This window comes from Leopardus geoffroyi, chromosome B4 (genome assembly GCF_018350155.1).
Source record: "Leopardus geoffroyi isolate Oge1 chromosome B4, O.geoffroyi_Oge1_pat1.0, whole genome shotgun sequence".
NCBI classification, from domain to species: domain Eukaryota; kingdom Metazoa; phylum Chordata; class Mammalia; order Carnivora; family Felidae; genus Leopardus; species Leopardus geoffroyi.
Window position 1 is genome coordinate 33,002,001 of NC_059341.1, and position 17,845 is coordinate 33,019,845.

Here is a 17,845-nt window from a genome sequence, read left to right on the forward strand (position 1 = left end):
TAGTGACTTCTTGATTAAAATTGCTTTTGTTTTTGTTTGTTTTTATTTTTTTTTAATCTGTAAGGCATAATATACATAAAGTAAGGTGCACAGTCTTAGATGTACATCTCAATATATTTTTACCCCTATGTGACACTTGTAAGAACCCTTGTAATTATTTTTGAGTCAATATATAAAACATGCCCAGCACCCCAGAAGGCTCTTTTTGTGCTCTATTCCATTAGCACTCCCTAATAGTAACTGCTATTCTGACTCTTAGTCCCATGAAATAATTTTACCTATTGTTAAAATTTATATCAATGGAATCATATGATAAGCACTTTTCAGTTTTTAAGAGTCTCTTATGGTTGATGGGGGGTGGGAGGGAAGGGAAAATGGGTGATGGGCATTGAGGAGGGCACCTGTTGGGATAAGCACTGGGTGTTGTATGGAAACCAATTTGACAATAAATTTCATATTTAAAAAATAAAATAAAATATTACAGGTAAAAAAAAAAGGAATCATATCATAAGCACTTTTTACTTGTTTGGCTTCTTTCACCCAGTATAATTTTTGAAATCCATCCATGTTGTGTGTAACCCATCTGTGTTGTTCATTCTTTCTTGTACCTGTGCAGTAATTCTATATATTATTCTATATATTAATTTTATACTGTACAGTTTTCATACATCCTAGTGATAGTTGAGTTGTTTTCAAATGTTATGATGGAGCTTCCATGAAGATTCAGCAATATTTGGTATTGTCAGGTTTTGTTTTGTTGTAATTTTACTCATTCTGCTGAGTATGTAATGGTATTTCACTCTAGTATTAATGTGTATGTTTCTGATGACTAATGATGTTGAGAATCCATTCATATGTTTATTGGTCATTGGGATGTTCTTTTCTGTCATATGCCTAATTAACTCATTTGCCCGTTTTCCCATTAGGTTGTCTTAATGATTTCTGTAAGTTCAGTATTCAACTGTTACAGAGCTAGAATTTAATGTTTCACCATAAATTTTCTCTACTCTCGATATTGTTGCTATTTCTGCTACTACTGCACTTGTTTCATGGTCTGTATTCTTCTTTGCTGTTTCATATTTTTCCCTCCTGTTGTGATTTGCCATACACTCTGGGTCATGTGACTTTTATTACCAACGCCAGAGCCCGGGGGGCAGTGACCTTCTTGTCAAATTCCAAGTTTTGGGGTTCTTTAGTAGCACCAATGACTTTATTGCTGGTAACTTATTTTTGAAATCACTGGTTCCATTAGTTACACTGATCCATATCACCAATAACCAACTTTCAGATGGACCAACATATCTCTTAGATTCTCCCAGAATTCCAGGTCTCAATATTATGAGCCTCAATACTGTTGACAAAGCACTATTAATTTTAGACAGTGAGAAATAGCTTCCAGCAAGAGTCCAATGGAAAAGTTAGCCATAGTTAAACAACATAGCGTTTTAGTAACTTCTTTCTCATCTCTCATATTTTAGGGCCCCTTTCTATTATGGGTCATTCACAGATTTTCTAGGACATATATCAAAGGGTTCTTAAAACAGGAAAGATTACTGACAGGAGGGCTTGCCTATAATATGAAAATAACATTTATTATCTTGAATATACAAAGCATACATTTATTAATGAAAAAGCTGAAACTTCAGTGGTATAAAATTGCTAAAGTCAGTTTGAAATTGACAGGATTTTATTCATGTATGACTAGCTTCAGAAGTATGGTTTCTACACCTTAAGAAACAATCTACTCTCTACTGCCTAGACATTTGTTCTTATATCTCTCATAATATTTAAAGCATTTACCATAATTGACTTTTAATATGATTGTCACCAAGACACCAAGGATATGTCTTATGCTCCCCTTTTTCACAGGGTCCAGATCCTCAAGAAAATTTGTTGACTGAAAACAATGGTTATAATTTAAACACCAAAGGACATATCTTAGGTTGTAATAAATTTCTGCATCTCTAAAATTATGGAAAATTTTGTTCTGAATGGGCAGAATCAGAGATAGCTAAAATGTTTCTAGCACTATTTATTTACTAGGCATTCCACTAAGGCTTAATCTGCATGAAATCCTAACAATAAACTTAGTAGTAATTATTATTATTATTCTCATTTTTAAAGATACAGATATGAAATAGAACATATCATACCTTCTGGTATTACCTTCTGGTAAGGCTAAAATCAAAGTAGGGAAGAAAGTATACCAGAAACATGGTTCAATTCATCTTGGAAAAACAGATGCTGGGATGCGTAGAACTGCATAGGAAGCCAACTAAGATAGGCAGGAGAACCAGGATTGATGCACTTACTTGCATGTGACTGCCTGGGGTTAACTCTCTGCTCTGCCACTTAACTATTTACAAAACTCTTCAAGTGACTTAACCTTTCTGTGTTCTATATGTTTGTCAACCACATAGGGTTTTTATGAAGATTAATATGAGTGTATATAGAAAGATAGTATCTGGCATATGGTTAGCACTACTTAAGTCTGGACAATTTATTATTATTAGCATTAGTATTACTTTAAAAATAGCACTTATTCAAATTTATAGGTTTTTGTATACTCATCAAAAAAACTGTCTCTCTCTTTCTCTCTCACTCTTTTCTTTTATTTAGAGGGAAAGAGAGCACAAACAAGGGAGAGGGGCAGAAGGAGAGAGATTCAAGGCTCTCAATCCCATGACCCTGGGATCATGACTTGAGCCGAAGTAAAGAGTCTCATGTTTGACTGAGCCACTCAGACACCCCATAACTTATCTCATTTTTATATTTGTTCTTTGGCCCTGACTTTCTATAGTATAGGCTAAATTTATTTGGAATTTAAAAATTCTTTTAGGATCATCTATTTGATTTTATTATTTACAAAATTGTTTTTAATGTTTATTTATTTCTGAGACAGAGAGAGACAGAGCATGAGTGGGGGAGGGGCAGAGAGAGAGAGGGAGACACAGAATCTAAAGCAGGCTCCAGCCTCTGAGCTATCAGCACAGAGCCCTACATGGGACTCGAACTCACAAACCGCGAGTTCATGACCTGAGCCGAAGTCGGACGCTTAACCGACTGAGTCCCCAGGCACCCCTAGGATCATCTATTTTAATGTTCTCATTCTAGTGTGAGAAAATAAGGCTCAGATAGGTGAGTGATTTGGCTGCAGCCACATAATGCCATGTGTCTGTGCTCAGGTCTCAGCTTGTGATGATTGGAAAGAGCAGAAGTAGTAAATGCACACCGTATAGATAGGAAACAAAAACTCTAACAGTCATAGTCCTTAATTTTCTTAAAATGATCTTATTTCAAATGTCTGTTCAGTTGTAAGCCTGGCTGTCATGTCCTATGTCTGAATTTCAAGGCTCCTCCTTTTTATATATCATAACATAACTCACAGAGTTGCATATGGGATAGCCTATTTAAAAAATATATATATCTAGGGTCTATGTCATGCATATTGACTTTTATTTTCATATTTATAAACTGAAGAGTAATTTGAAAAAAAATTGCAGTCTGATTAAAATATGTTCTTTGCTTAGCCTAAATGCATAATCCTCAAGTAATAATAACAATAAAGAGGAAAAGACAGAAATAGAAAATATGAAATCACTTTGATGAAAAACACCCACCTAAAGGGGCCTGTATTATTTTATAATTCATTACAAGAAGGTTAACATATAAAATACTTTTTTTGCTACTACTTTACATTCATGTCACATTTTTCCTAATTCTAGCAAAGGTATATTTCAGTATCCCCACTTCATAGTCTGGGAAAATGAGGAAGCATAGAAAGCTTATTCAGGTTTGAGTTTTACTTCAAATGTAAACTATGTATTAGTTTATCAGAATTTTAATATGGAATATAAGATATAATAGAAGTATATCAAATATTTCATAAGCCAGAAGTGAAGTATATGTTTAAGAAGGTTTTGGCATATTTCTTCAGTTCATTTTGCATTACTGTCTTATTTACCTTCGATTTTTCCAAGGTTTTATTGTTTCAAAGTTTAACACTATTAAAATAAGATTATGCAGTTATATAGATAGAACTTTTTTTGCTGTTATTATCTCCCCACTTGACTTCCTTTTTCCTCCTCCTTCTCCAGAAGCTATAAAATATTTCTAAAAACTTATGGATTACCAATGAAAGCCATTATCCAATTACCAAGCCAGCTGATTTCCTAAATAAATGCTTAGCTAATGTATTCCAATAAGAAATCTAATCAGATAAACATAGCTAAATTTTCTCTAAAATGTTCACTACAATACTCACTCAGGAAGTAAGAGTATTGGTAAATACACATATTGTGAGGAGACAGGATTTATTGTTTAGTATCCCTCAAACTGCTTCATAGATAATGGACCTTTAGTGGAAAAAAACAAACAACAACAACAAAAAAAAAAAAAAAAAAAAAAAAAAAAAGAAAATTACCAGGTTTTCTTTAGCTCCTTTCTATAAGCTCTCTTTTTTTGGAAACAATATGGATAAGGTTTCAGTGTTGTAATGAGGCCACCAACCTACCTCCATACTGGGTGGTCATCAGTTTTCACTATTGGAGTCAAGATATCTTATTGCATAAGGAAGACTGAGAACACATAAAACAGAAAAACAAAGGTAGTAACTTTTTCACTTTCTAGATACATATATACCTTCTCCCTTTCCAGAAAGAATACAAAAAGGAAGTTAATATCCCTTCTTCTTCCACTAAAAGTAAACTTTTAAACGAACATATTTATTTCTTTTCTCAAAGTCATGTATTTGATGGCTCCTTTTAGCCATGGAGGTCATATATTCCTTTAAGAGTACAGATTTAGAACATCTTTCTAGCCAAATGTTATTGGCAGGTACCATTGTAATTAAAGCAACAATGGTCAAATTACAGAATATGCTAGGAACAGAAACAATGCTCCAAAAATTATAATTCCCTAGCTCTGGTTGTATTCTAAAGCACATTCAATCATATTTTGGACAAAGAGTTGATTACAATGTGATTTTTATCTGTCAGAATAATACTCCCCAATAGAATCTTAGCAAAATTGAATGTTTTAGGCTCTAGGCAATTCAATATTTACATGCATAGCTAATTGGCTGGTAGCTGTGGACAAGGTTATACTTTCTTTAGGGAATTTCTGTATTTCATAGGCATTTGAAATTCTCGTCCCCAATTCTTTTCTCACGGTGATTTAAAGAGTCAGTGGGACAACTATCCTCTCAAAACATAAGGGGACAAGGGCGCCTGGGTGGCGCAGTCGGTTAAGCGTCCGACTTCAGCCAGGTCACGATCTCGCGGTCCGTGAGTTCGAGCCCCGCGTCGGGCTCTGGGCTGATGGCTCAGAGCCTGGAGCCTGTTTCCGATTCTGTGTCTCCCTCTCTCTCTGCCCCTCCCCCGTTCATGCTCTGTCTCTCTCTGTCCCAAAAATAAATAAACGTTGAAAAAAAAAATTAAAAAAAAAAAAACATAAGGGGACAATGAGACACACAACTCATTCAGTGTCACCAAGTGAATTCAGACAAAAGTGAGGGCAGAATAGAATGGCTCAACTCGATGCATGACTGTTCTTCTTTCTCTTATCCACATACACACAAAAAACTTTTCAATAGGTTTAATCATAAAATTTGACCTAAAAGCACTAGCAATTATCCATGGTCAGGGAATAGCACACTTAACATAAAAGTGGCCTGTAACAAACTAATTATTTTACCTCAATTTCCTTTCTTTACTTATGTAATAAAGACTAATATACAATAAAATTAGAAAAGTGGACAAGAGGAAGGAAATGCAGAAGTCAAGTTCGTGCAAATAGCCATCTCTTGAATAATTAAAAGTTGGCTGTGATTAGAAGCAAGGACAATGTAGTCTTTACCAAGCAAACATTTAAAGGAAAGACACAGTAACTAAAATGTATGTTACAAAGCTATTTCCTTACTGGTAGAAGCTTAATTTGAACAAATTAATCTGTTTTAACTTATATTATTTTAAAAGCCAATTGGCATTCCATATCTGTGAGTATCAGAGAGTCCTGTGAATTTGAACAATATGGTTCTACTGCAGGCTTTGTCAGCTAGTGATTCCAAACAAGACTTCAGTCTTTGCCTTGCTCTGAAAACTTCCTTTTTCCACTAGCGTTACTGTGCTTGCCAAGAGTGACATAACCTTGAAATTATTTGTTACATTTTCCAATGAACAAACCCAGCTTGTTAAGGAAATGGGCAGTCTATATCATTAGCAAAGAGTACAATAGTGGACTCAGAATTCATTCTTGACTGGTGGGCCCTGAGTATTACTTGTTTCTGGGAAATCTCCCTGACTTTAGAAACAATCCAGTGTTTTAACTGTGCTAGTAGAGATGGGTTAGCTTCTCAAAGTTGTTAGGAAAGTGTGCCACCTCCTGCACCACATGAGAGCTGAAGTTCAATACATCTCAATCCAAATAACATTTACACTCATCTTAAATGCACTTGCCATATATTAGTGGTCTTTCTTTGAACTGGGTTTGTTGGCAATGAAATAAAATCTTGAGAGTAACTATTATTTATATTCTGATTATAAAATTAATATAGTTCTATTGCAGACAATTTAAAAGTACTTTATAGAATTAAATAGAAAAACAAATCACTCTTACCAGCCAAACATACAACAGTGAATGCACACATTCGTATAATTATTGACCTAGAAATAATGATCATATATGTGACTTGATTCAGGATAATAGGAATATTTATAAAATGATATAACACTTGTTGGCTTCACAATATTTACAGATTTAAACAGAAGAACCAATCCATTAATAATTTCTATATTTTCAGATAATGTTCTATCTGGCCAACAGATTAATCTGTAATAAAAAATACCGTAATAGAAAATCTTGATTTGGAGAAGAACTGATGTGTGAAATTAACTTAACTTATAGGAAGTAGGTGCTTTCTGTTTTCCTTTAAAATGTACGTTATATTGTAGCTTTTGAAGTTAATCTGTTTTTAAATAGATAATAGTTGCATGTTTCCTATATGGAAAACTATATAAGAAGATATATTTTGAAAACACTTGTTTCCATTCTTATCTCTGCCCATCTTGTTATACCCCATACACCCCCAAAAAATGACCTTTATTACTTTTGAATGTATGTTTTTGGTTTTGTTTATGCATATTATGCAAACATGAATATGTTTTCTTATATTCTACTGCTTTATGCAAATAGAAGCTTACTATATTGACCTGAATATTCTTGCAGCTCCTTCAGGACTTTCCATATAAGTGTATAGAGAACTTCAGTTGTATATTCATGTATTCAGAACTTCTATTTCTATGTAAGTAGAAAAAACAAATCACTCTTACCAGCCAAACATACAACAGTGAATGTACACATGGATATATTTATCAAACTAGAAATAATGATCATATATGTGATTTGATTCAGGATAATAGGAATATTTATAAAATGACATAACACTTGTTGGCCTCACAATATTTACAGACTTAAACAGAAGGACCAATCTATTAATAATTTCCATATTTGCAGATAATGTTCTATCTGTCAGACTGTCAAGGAATGCTGTATTTTAAGTAGTTTCTTACAAAAATATAATCTTTATGAAATTTTGTTATTATAAACAGTGCTGCCATGATAACCTTGTGCAAATGTTATTTTGTACTTTTGTAGATATACATTTAGGATATATTCCCTGGAGTGTAATCACTGGGTCAAAGAGTAAAATTCATTTGTAATTTTGAAAGATACCTTTCATAGGAATTTTAACATTTGCAATATCACCAGAAATGAAAGTGTCTGTTTTTCTTCAGCCGAGAAAACATTCTACATTATCAAATATTCATTGACATTTTTGTGATTCTGATAGATAAGACATTTTATTTCATTTTAGTTTGCATTAAAATTTTAACAGAGACTGCATATCTTTCTTAAATGATTGCAAACATTGTGTACCTTTTCTGGAAAATTATTTGTTCTGATCTCTGCCTGTTTTTCTATGGGTTCTTCCTTTTCTCAATTTGTAGAGTTCATTGTACATTAGAGAAATTAACCCCTTATAATATCAGTTGTAATTTTTTATTATTCTCTTTTTATTTACATGTACTATTTGTTTTGAAGTGCGAGTTTTTACTTTTGCTTTGTTTTGTATCTTGTTTTGTTTTATTTTAGTTTGTTTATGCACTTATTTTGGATTTTTGTGATCAGATTTATCAGTCTATTTTATCCACAACCTAAATTCAATCTTTCTTAACCAAAATTCTGTAAAGTAAAATATATGAAACTTTAAATATTCTCTTCTTCAAAAAGTATCCACTTAAAAGAAGGCTCTTTTGACAAAAGATAATGCTATCTCAACCTGAAGAGAAGCACTGCAAATTTCTAAGTTATTTAAAGTGTAATATCATGGGGGCGCCTGGGTGGCTCAGTCGGTTGAGCGTCCAACTTCGTCTCGGGTCATGATCTCGCGGTCCATAGGTTTGAGCCCCGCGTCGGGCTCTGTGCTGACTGCTCAGAGCCTGGAGCCTGTTTTGGATTCTGTGTCTTCCTCTCTCTCTGACCCTCCCCCATTCATGCTCTGTCTCTCTCTGTCTCAAAAATAAATAAACGTTAAAAAAATTAAAAAAAAATAAAGTGTAATATCATGTTTCCTCTTAAATGGAAATGTTAACACTAAAAACCCATGGGATCTGACTTTCTCAATGTCTAATCCCACATATACAGTATGAGGGTTTTTATGATCATGAATATTTGATGAATATATACACTTTTGCATGATGGATATATAGATCTCAACAATAATTCTAAGTAGGCTAAGATAGCTCTGTTGGAAGATTAACACAACTCAAAATTTCTTACATTGAATTAACTGCAGAAAGCCATCTGAGGAAATATGTGGATATATGGCTCGTGTGTTCATAGTAGAGAGGCTAAAAAATATAGAAATGACATTCATATGTGTTAGTTTAATGTTTACATCACTTTATGTTCAATATACAAATAGTAATAACATGAAGTCAGTAACAGTTTGGAACATTTCTGTTTGCTCTGGACAGGTGATACAGTAGTGTGTGCTGATATTTGTGATAACAATCAAGAGTTTGTTTATTCAACATCAGCTACCTTGGGTTAAAGTCTGAACATGTCTTAAACTCTGCATGTCAGGAGTGTTTAGGACAACTCAATCATTTATTTAACTAGTACTGATACTACGCCCTGGCAGGTGGATTCAGAGCTAAGCTCCAAGGCTCCAATTCTAATTGGAGAATTCTCTGGTAAATTCTCACAGCATTCCATTTGGATATGTATTGCTGTTCTGCTATGAACGTTCTCTACCCCACTCCCACATAATGACCCTGTTAGTATAATCCTGTCCTACAAGAACTGCTGTGGTAGACATGGAGTTAGATTTTTCTTTCTTAGTCTCAGAGGAGATAGCCTACCATTTCAGTTTCCTATTTTGCAGGAATAATGGAGGAGGCAAAGAGATGATAAGTACTGACAGTTAGCCAAGTTGTATATTCTTCTTACATGAAAATGCTCATCCTAGAAACATTGTCTTAGTTCTACGCTTTAAATTACTTGAGTAAAGCATGTCTGCCACAGATGCTATCCCTGGGTCTCCTTTATCATTCTTAAGCAGGCTTACTCATTCTTTTTCCATAAAAACCCTCCACTAACTCTTTAACACATGTGTGAAAGATATCCACTAACATAAACATTATCCTACAAACATTTGTTTCCAACCGTGGATACTTTATGTCTTCACTTCATTTAACAAACATAACTATAACCTTTGCTTACTCTATTTTCTTGTTTGCCTTTGCAAATCTTGTTACTCATTCATCAGTTTGTTCATCAATTCATCAATTAAACATTTAGTTTGTATGCGCTATATCCTAAGCATTACTAGGTTCTGTGACTACTTGGAAAATAAGACACTGCCCTTCAGATGTTCATAGACAGTGGGGAAAATATCCATACAAAGACAAAATAATACAATCATGTGACAGAGAGGTGTTTGTTAGTTTTTCAAAGTCATGTTGTATTATTGGGTTGAAGTAAGCTGTTACATAATAATGAGCTATTCTGAAATCATTGAAAACCAACCAAAATATGACATAAGCTAGTTTATAGGGATCAGACGTGGTTTGCTGCTACTAGACACTTTTCTGGGTCTTTCATGAGGTCACTGCAGGACTGCAGGCAGTTTGGGGAATGGATCTTTTATTCTTGGCATGCTGGGAATCCTCCCTAATATGAAGACTTGTTCTTACTTACCAGGTATATCTAAATATTATCACATTTTTATCTCTGCTTTTGAACATTTAACATTTCTCTTCCTGAAACACCTAGGCCACTTGTTCTTTTTTTTAAAAAAAAAGTTTTATTGCAGTGTAGTTAATATACAGTGTTATATTTGCTCTTGGTGTACAATATAGTGATTCAACAGTTCCATATCAGACTTAGTGGTCACCATGATAAGTGTACTCTTAAATCCAGTTCACCTATTTCACTTATCCCTCACTCCCCTCCCCTCTGGTAAACCTCAGTTTCTTCTCTATAGTTAAGAGTCTGTTCTTTGGTCTCTCTCTCTCTTTTTTTTTTCCTTTTTCCTTTGTTCATTTGTTTTGTTTCTTAAATTCCACATATGAGTGAAATAATATGACATTTGTCATTCTCTGACTGGCTTATTTCACATACATTATACTCTCCAGATCTATCCATGTTGTTGCAAATGGAAAGATTTCATTCCTTCTTATGACTGAATAATATTCCATTGTATGTATATACTACTTCTTTATTCATTCATTAGTCAATGGACACTTGGGCTGCTTCCGTATCTTGGCTATTGTCAATAATGCTGCTATAAACATAGGGATGCATGTATCACTTTGAATTAGTGTTTTTGTATTTTTTGGTTAAATTCCCAGCTATGTAATATAACTTAAAGTCTTGGGATGCCTGGGTGGCTCAGTCAGTTAAGTGGTCGACTCTTGGTTTCAGCTCAGGTAATGATGTCAGGGTTTGTGAGTTCCAGCCCCACATTGGGCTTCCTGCTGATGGTGCAGAACTTGCTTGGGATTCTCATCTCCCTCTCTCTCTGTCCCACCTCCACTGGTGCTGTCTCTGTCTCTCTCAAAATAAATAAACTTATAACAAACAAACAAACAAATAAATAAATAATTTAAAGTCTGGAATTGTGATGCCTCCAGGCATCTGAATTGGCAAAGAAGAAGTAAAACTTTCACTATTTTTTTTTTCTAGATTGCTTTGGTTCCTCAGGGGTATTTTTGAAGTTCCATCCACATTTTAAGACTGTGTTAGTGCTATGAAAAATGCTATTGGTATTTTGATAGGGTTTGCATTTAATTGCTTTGGGTAGTATGGGCATTTTAACAATATTTCTTCGTCCAATCCATGAGTATGGGATATGTTTCCATTTGTTTGTGTCATCTTCAATTTCTTTCATTAATGTTTTATAGTTTTCAGAGTACAGGTCTTTTACCTCCTTGGTTAAGTTTATTCTTAGTTTTGTTTGTTTGTTTGTTTGTTTGTTTGCTTTTTACTGTTTTTTTGTGTGTGTAATCGTAAATGGGATTGTTTTCTTTCTTTTTTAAAAGTGTTTATTTATTTTTAAGAGAGAGTAAGAGAGAGACAGGGCATGAGTGAGGGAGGCCCAAGAGAAAGGGAGACACAGAATCCAAGGCAGGTTCCAGGCTCTGAGCTGTCAGCACAGAGCCTGATTCAGGGTTCCAACCTGTGAACCTCAAGATCATGACCTGAGTGTAAGTCGGTCGCTTAACACACTGAGCCACCCAGGCACCCTTAAATGGAATTGTTTTCTTAATTTCTCTTTCTCCTGCTTCATTGCTAGTGTATAGTAATACAATATATTTCTGTACATTGATTTCATATCCTGAAACCTTATTTAATTCATTTATCAGTTCTAGTAGTTTTGGGTACAGTCTTTAGGATTTTATATATATAGTATCATATAATCTGAAAATAGTGAAAGTTTTACTTCTTCTTTGCCAATTCAGATGCCTTTTATTTCTTTTTGTTGTCTGGTTGCTGAGGCTAAGACTTCTAGTACTGTACTGAATAAAAATGGTGAGAATGGACACACTGTCTTGATCCTGACCTTAGGGGAAAAGCTCTCATTTTCTTCCAATTGAATATGATATTAGTTGTGTGTTTTTCATACAAAGCTTTTATTATGTTGAGGTATAGTCCCTTCCTCTAAACCTACTTTGTTAAGGGTTTTTATCATGAACGGATGTTGCAGTTTGCCAAATGCTTTTTCTGTCTCTATTGAAATGATCATGTTTTTTGCCATTTCTTTTACTGATGTGGTGTATCACATTGGTTGATTTGTGAATGTTGAACCACTCTTGCATCCCAGGAATAATTCCTAGTTGATCATGGTGAATAATTTTTTCATGTTGTTGGATTTCGTTTACTAATATTTTGTTGGAGATTTTTGCCGCTATGCTTTTCATGGATATTGGCCTGTAGTTTTCTTTATTTGTGGTGTCTTTTTCTGGTTTTGATATCAGTGTAATGCTGGCCTCATAGAGTGATTTTGGAAGTTTTCCTTCCTCTTCTATTTTTTGGAATAGTTTTAAAAGAATAGGTCTTAACTCTTCTTTATTTTTTTTTTAACGTTTATTTATTTTTGAGACAGAAAGAGACAGAGCATGAACGGGGGAGGGTCAGAGAGAGGGAGACACAGAATCTGAAACAGGCTCCAGGCTCCGAGCTGTCAGCACAGAGCCCGACGCGGGGCTCGACCCACGGACCGCGAGATCATGACCTGAGCCAAAGTCGGCCGCCTAACCGACTGAGCCACCCAGGCACCCCTCTTAACTCTTCTTTAAATGATGGATAGAATTTGCATGTGAAGCCATCTGGTCCTAGACTTTTGTTTTTTTGGGAGGTTTTGATTACCTATTAAATTTCCTTGCTGGTTCTAAATCTGTTCAAATTTTCTATTTCATCTTGCTTCAGTTTTGGTGGGTTAAATGTGCCTTGAAATTTATCCATTTCTTCTAGGTTGTCCCATTTGTTAACACGTAATTTTTCATAATATTCTCTTACAATTTTTTCTTATTCAGTGGTGTTGGTTGTTATTTATCCTCTTTCATTTCTGATTTTGTGTGAGTCCCTCTTTCACTATTTTGTTTGTTTGTTTGTTTGTTTGTTTGTTTAATGGATCTAACTAGAGATTTGCTCATTTTGTGGGTCATTTCAGAGATTCAGCTCTTGGGTTCCTTAATTTCTATATCATTTATTTCTGTTCTAATCTTTATTATTTCCTTACTTCTGCTGTTTTTTGGTTTTGTTTGTTTTACTTTTTCTAGGTCCTTTAGGTATAAGCTTAGGTTGTTTAATATTTTTCTTGCTTCTTGAGGTAGGCTTGTGTTGTTGTAAATGTCTGTCTTAGAACTGCTTTTGCTTCATGCCCCAAATTTTGGAACTGTTGTGTTTCCTTTTTATTTGTCTCCATGTAATTTTTACTTCTTCTTTGATTTCTTGGTTGATGCATTCATTGTGTAGTAGCACGGTATTTAACCTCCGTGTATTTGTGGTTTTTCTAGATTTTTTTCATGTGGTTGATTTCTAGTTTCAAAGCTTTGTGTTCAGAAACAATGCATGGCATGACTTATCTTTTTTATTTTGTTGAGATTTGCTTTTTGTCCTAATATGTGATCTATTCTGGAAAATATTCCATGTGCACTTGAAAAGAAAGTGTACTCTGCTCTTTTAGGATAAAATATTCTGAATATATATGTTAAATCCATCTCTCCCAGTGTGTCAGTCAAAATCATTGTTTCCCTGTTGATTTTCCATATAGATGATCTGTTCATTGATATAAGCGGGGTGTTAAAAGTCCCTTACTATTATTGTAATACTATCAGTTACTTACTTTATTTTTCTTACTAAATGTTTTATGTATTTGGTGTTTCATGTAGGGGGCATAAATATTTACAATTGTTATATCTTCTTGATGGAGTGTCCCCCTAATGATTATATAGTATACTTCTCTGTCTCTTGTTACAGTCTTTGTTTTAATATCTATATTAGTCTAATATAATATTGCTACCCCAGCTTTCTTTTGACATCCATTTGCATGATAAATGTTTCTGTGGCCCTTCCCTTTTAACTTCATGTATTGCTAGATCTGAATGAGTTTCTTGTAAGCAGCATATAGATGTGTCTTGTTTTTTTATCCATTTCATCAACCTATGTCTTTTGATTGGAGTGGTTAGTCTGTTTCTTTCAAAGTAATTATTGATAGATATGTATTTATTGGCATTTTCTTTCTTGTTTTGTGGTTATTTTTGTGGTGTGTGGTTATATTTTGTTTCTTGGATTCTTCTCTTGCTGTCTCATGGTTTTCTGGTATTCTTTAGTGATGTATTTGGATTCCTTTCTCTTCTCTTTATTTTTTGTGTATCTATTTCTAGTTTTGATTTGTGGTTACAATTAGGGTTTTTTTTTAAGAAAATGAGAGAGAGAGAGAATGAGAGAGAAAGGGGAGGGAACGAGAGAGAACCCCAAGCAGTCTCCAAGCTCAGCATGGAACCTGAAGTGGGGCTCAATCCCAGGGTCATGGGATCATGACCTGAGCTGAAATCAAGAGTCAGGCACTCAACCAACTGAGCCACCCAGATTCTCCCCATTAGATTTGTATATAACATCTTCTGCATACAGCAGTCTATATTAAGTTGATGGTCGCTTAAGTTTGAACCCAATCTTTACTGCTCTTCTGCCCACAGCTTTAGGTATATGGTGTCATAATTTATACCCTTTCATTTTGTGGGCCCCTTGACTGATTTTTACTGATATATTTATTTGTACTGCTTTTGTGTTTCCTACTTTTCATACTTTCACTTATCGCCTTTCCTTTCCACTCAAAGAATCCCCTTTACATTCCTTCTAGGACTAGTTTAGTGGTTATGAACTCTTAATTTTTGTTTGTCTGGGAAACTCCTTATCTCTCTTTCTATTCTGAATGATATCCTTGCTGGGTAGAGTATTCTTGGCTGCAGACTTTTGCCTTTCTTCACTTTGAAAAGATCATGCCACTCCCTTCTGGCTTGCAAAATTTCTGCTGAAAAATCCACTGAGAGCTTTATGAGGTTTCCCTTGTATGCAACTGTCTTCTTTTCTCTTGCTGCTCTTAAAATTCTCTCTTAGTCACTACTTTTTTTTTTTTTTTCATTTTAATTACTATGTGCTTTGTAAACCTCCTTAGGTTGATTTTCTGGGGGAATATCTGTGCCTCCTGGTCTGGATATCTATTTCCTTCCCCAGATTACAGAAGTTTTCATCTATTATTTATTCACGTAAGTTTTCTGCCCCCTTTTCTCTCTCTTCTTCTTCTGAGATCCCTATAATGCCAATATTGTTATGCTTAATGGAGTTACCTAGTTCCTTAAGTCTCCTCTTGTTTGCATAATTTTTTTTTTTTAATTTTTTTTTTTCAACGTTTATTTATTTTTGGGACAGAGAGAGACAGAGCATGAACGGGGGAGGGGCAGAGAGAGAGGGAGACACAGAATCGGAAACAGGCTCCAGGCTCCGAGCCATCAACCCAGAGCCTGACGCGGGGCTCGAACTCACGGACCGCGAGATCGTGACCTGGCTGAAGTCGGACGCTCAACCAACTGCGCCACCCAGGCGCCCCTGCATAATTTTTTTTCTATCATCTGTTGAGCTTTATTACGATCTATTACTCTCTCCTCCAGGTTGCTAATTTGTTTATTTGTTTCCTCTAACTTGCTGTTATTCCATCTATTGTATTTTTAATATCAGTTATTGGGTTTTCATCTTTGACTGTTTTTTTTTTTTTTTTATTTCTTAGTTAAGAGTCATGCTGATTTCCACCACTCTTTTTGTCAAGTCCAATGTGTATCTTTATGATCATTACTTTAAATTCTCTATCAAACATATTACTTATCTCCATTTCACTTAAGTCATTTGCTCTAGTTTTGTCCTGTTCTTTCATTTTAGATGTATTCCTCTGTCTCTTCATTTGTCTTAACTCTGTGTGTTTGTTTCTGTGTGTTAGGAAAGTCACTTATGTCTGCTGCTCTTAGAAACATAATGTAATGGCATTATTCATAAGACTTCCTGTAGTGTGTTACAGTAGTGTCCCCTGTTCACTAGAACCTAGTGTTTCTCAGGTGTTGCTTATGTGTGTTGCAAGAGCCTTGCTGTTGTGTCTTTCCTACTTTTTCTTCCAGTCTATTCATCTGTAGTGGCTCTTGTTGCCAATGTGGACAGTGTTTGGTACCTTTGGTTTTAGTGAACCAGTCTTTGGTGTTAGTGAACCAGTCTGAGCCACCTTGGGCTTGAGTTGAGTCATCCCAGGCTTTTGCCAGAGATGTAGTAGCACTGAACTGCTGGACACTTTCTCTGTGTTGTCACCTGAGATGTTGCAGTCAGACAACTGTCTGCCCTCAACCTATTGCTGAGACTGCTGTCTGATTGGTGTGTGGTTTTCATTTCCTCACCCCAGGGCAGTAGTCACTTTGGAGTATTGCTGACCCTTATTGTGGCTGTTTGCACACTGCCAGGCTGTGGCTCTGGTTTGAAGCAAATGGTAAAGGATGTTCTGCCACTGCCAGGACTGGCCAGCCATGGTAGGGTGCACAGTGTTAATAAGGTATGCGCTGGTCTGTTTGGGAAGTGAACACTGCTGGTAGTGCCACCAAAACTGGGGCTGGCCTGTGCAGTTCTGTAATGTGTGAGTGTGCAGGTGTGGGAGCAATTCTAAGAAGGTGCACGTTGGTCTTCTGCTGTCCCACAGCTGGTGCTGCCACCACTGTCACTGGGACTGAGGCCTGCAAAGTGCATGGGTCAATAGAGGTGGCTTTAGCAAGGTTTTTGGCCATGTTCTGGGAGAAGGGACCAGCAGTGCCAAAACTGAAGCAAGTGTGACTGGAAAGGGTGGATCTGCTGAAGTGTGGTGGGGGGATGGTTTGGTGTAAGCAAGTTTGGTAGCAAATGTCAACAGAGCACTGGTTCTGGAAGTTGGCTCTGTTTATTCTGGGGGATGGAAGGAGGGAAATGTTGCCTACCAGCTCCTTTGTTCCTGAATATGTCCCTCAGGAAACTTTGTCTCTCCAGGATCTGTTCTGAGATTAGTAACTAACTCTCCCTGTCATATGCCCCAGGCTGTTTTCAAACTGTTGCATTGCAGAGGTTTGTTTGTCTTGTTGTCTTTAAGGGCAGGAACTTGAGTTCCTATTGCCCTCAGGCTCTCCCAGAGCTGAGTCTGCTGAGTTTAAAAATTCCTTGGCTTAAATCTCATTTGTTATAAAAATTTAGGAAGCCTTGCCCTTCTAGTTTTTATTTTTATTTTATTTTATTTTTTAGTGTTTATTTGTTTATTTTGAGAGAATGTGTGAGAGAGCAGCGGAGGGGCAGAGAGAGAGAATCCTAAGTAGGCTCCATGCTCAGCAGGGATAGATCTTACAATGGCAAGATCATGACCTATGCCACTATCAAGAGTCAAATGCCCAGGCAACCCCCTACCCCTCCAGTTTTTGAAGCCAAATGTTACAGAGATTCATTTTTCCTTTGTGGACTTCCTGGTGTGACAATTTGTTTCTTTTACTTCCCTGAGCTCATGGGTCCCTCCCTCCCATGGATGTTCCTTGTCCATTTAGGTCTTCACAGCATCTCTCTTCTCTACCTGTAGTTGTGGAGTTTATTCTGCCCACCTTCAGACCATTTTCTGGATTATTTACAGTGATGTGAGTGTTATCTAGTTGTATCCATGGGATTAGGTGAGTTTAGGATTATCCTACTCCATCATCTTCTGGGAACTCCATCCACTTGTTCTTGGTATTCA

At 35.7% G+C, this 17,845-nt stretch overlaps 1 pseudogene; it reads right to left on the bottom strand.

Annotated features, from left to right (window-relative positions):
* LOC123591763 overlaps positions 1 to 16,630 on the bottom strand; it is a 32,772-nt pseudogene extending 16,142 nt beyond the window's left edge.
* Between the last annotated feature and the right edge of the window lie 1,215 nt (positions 16,631 to 17,845).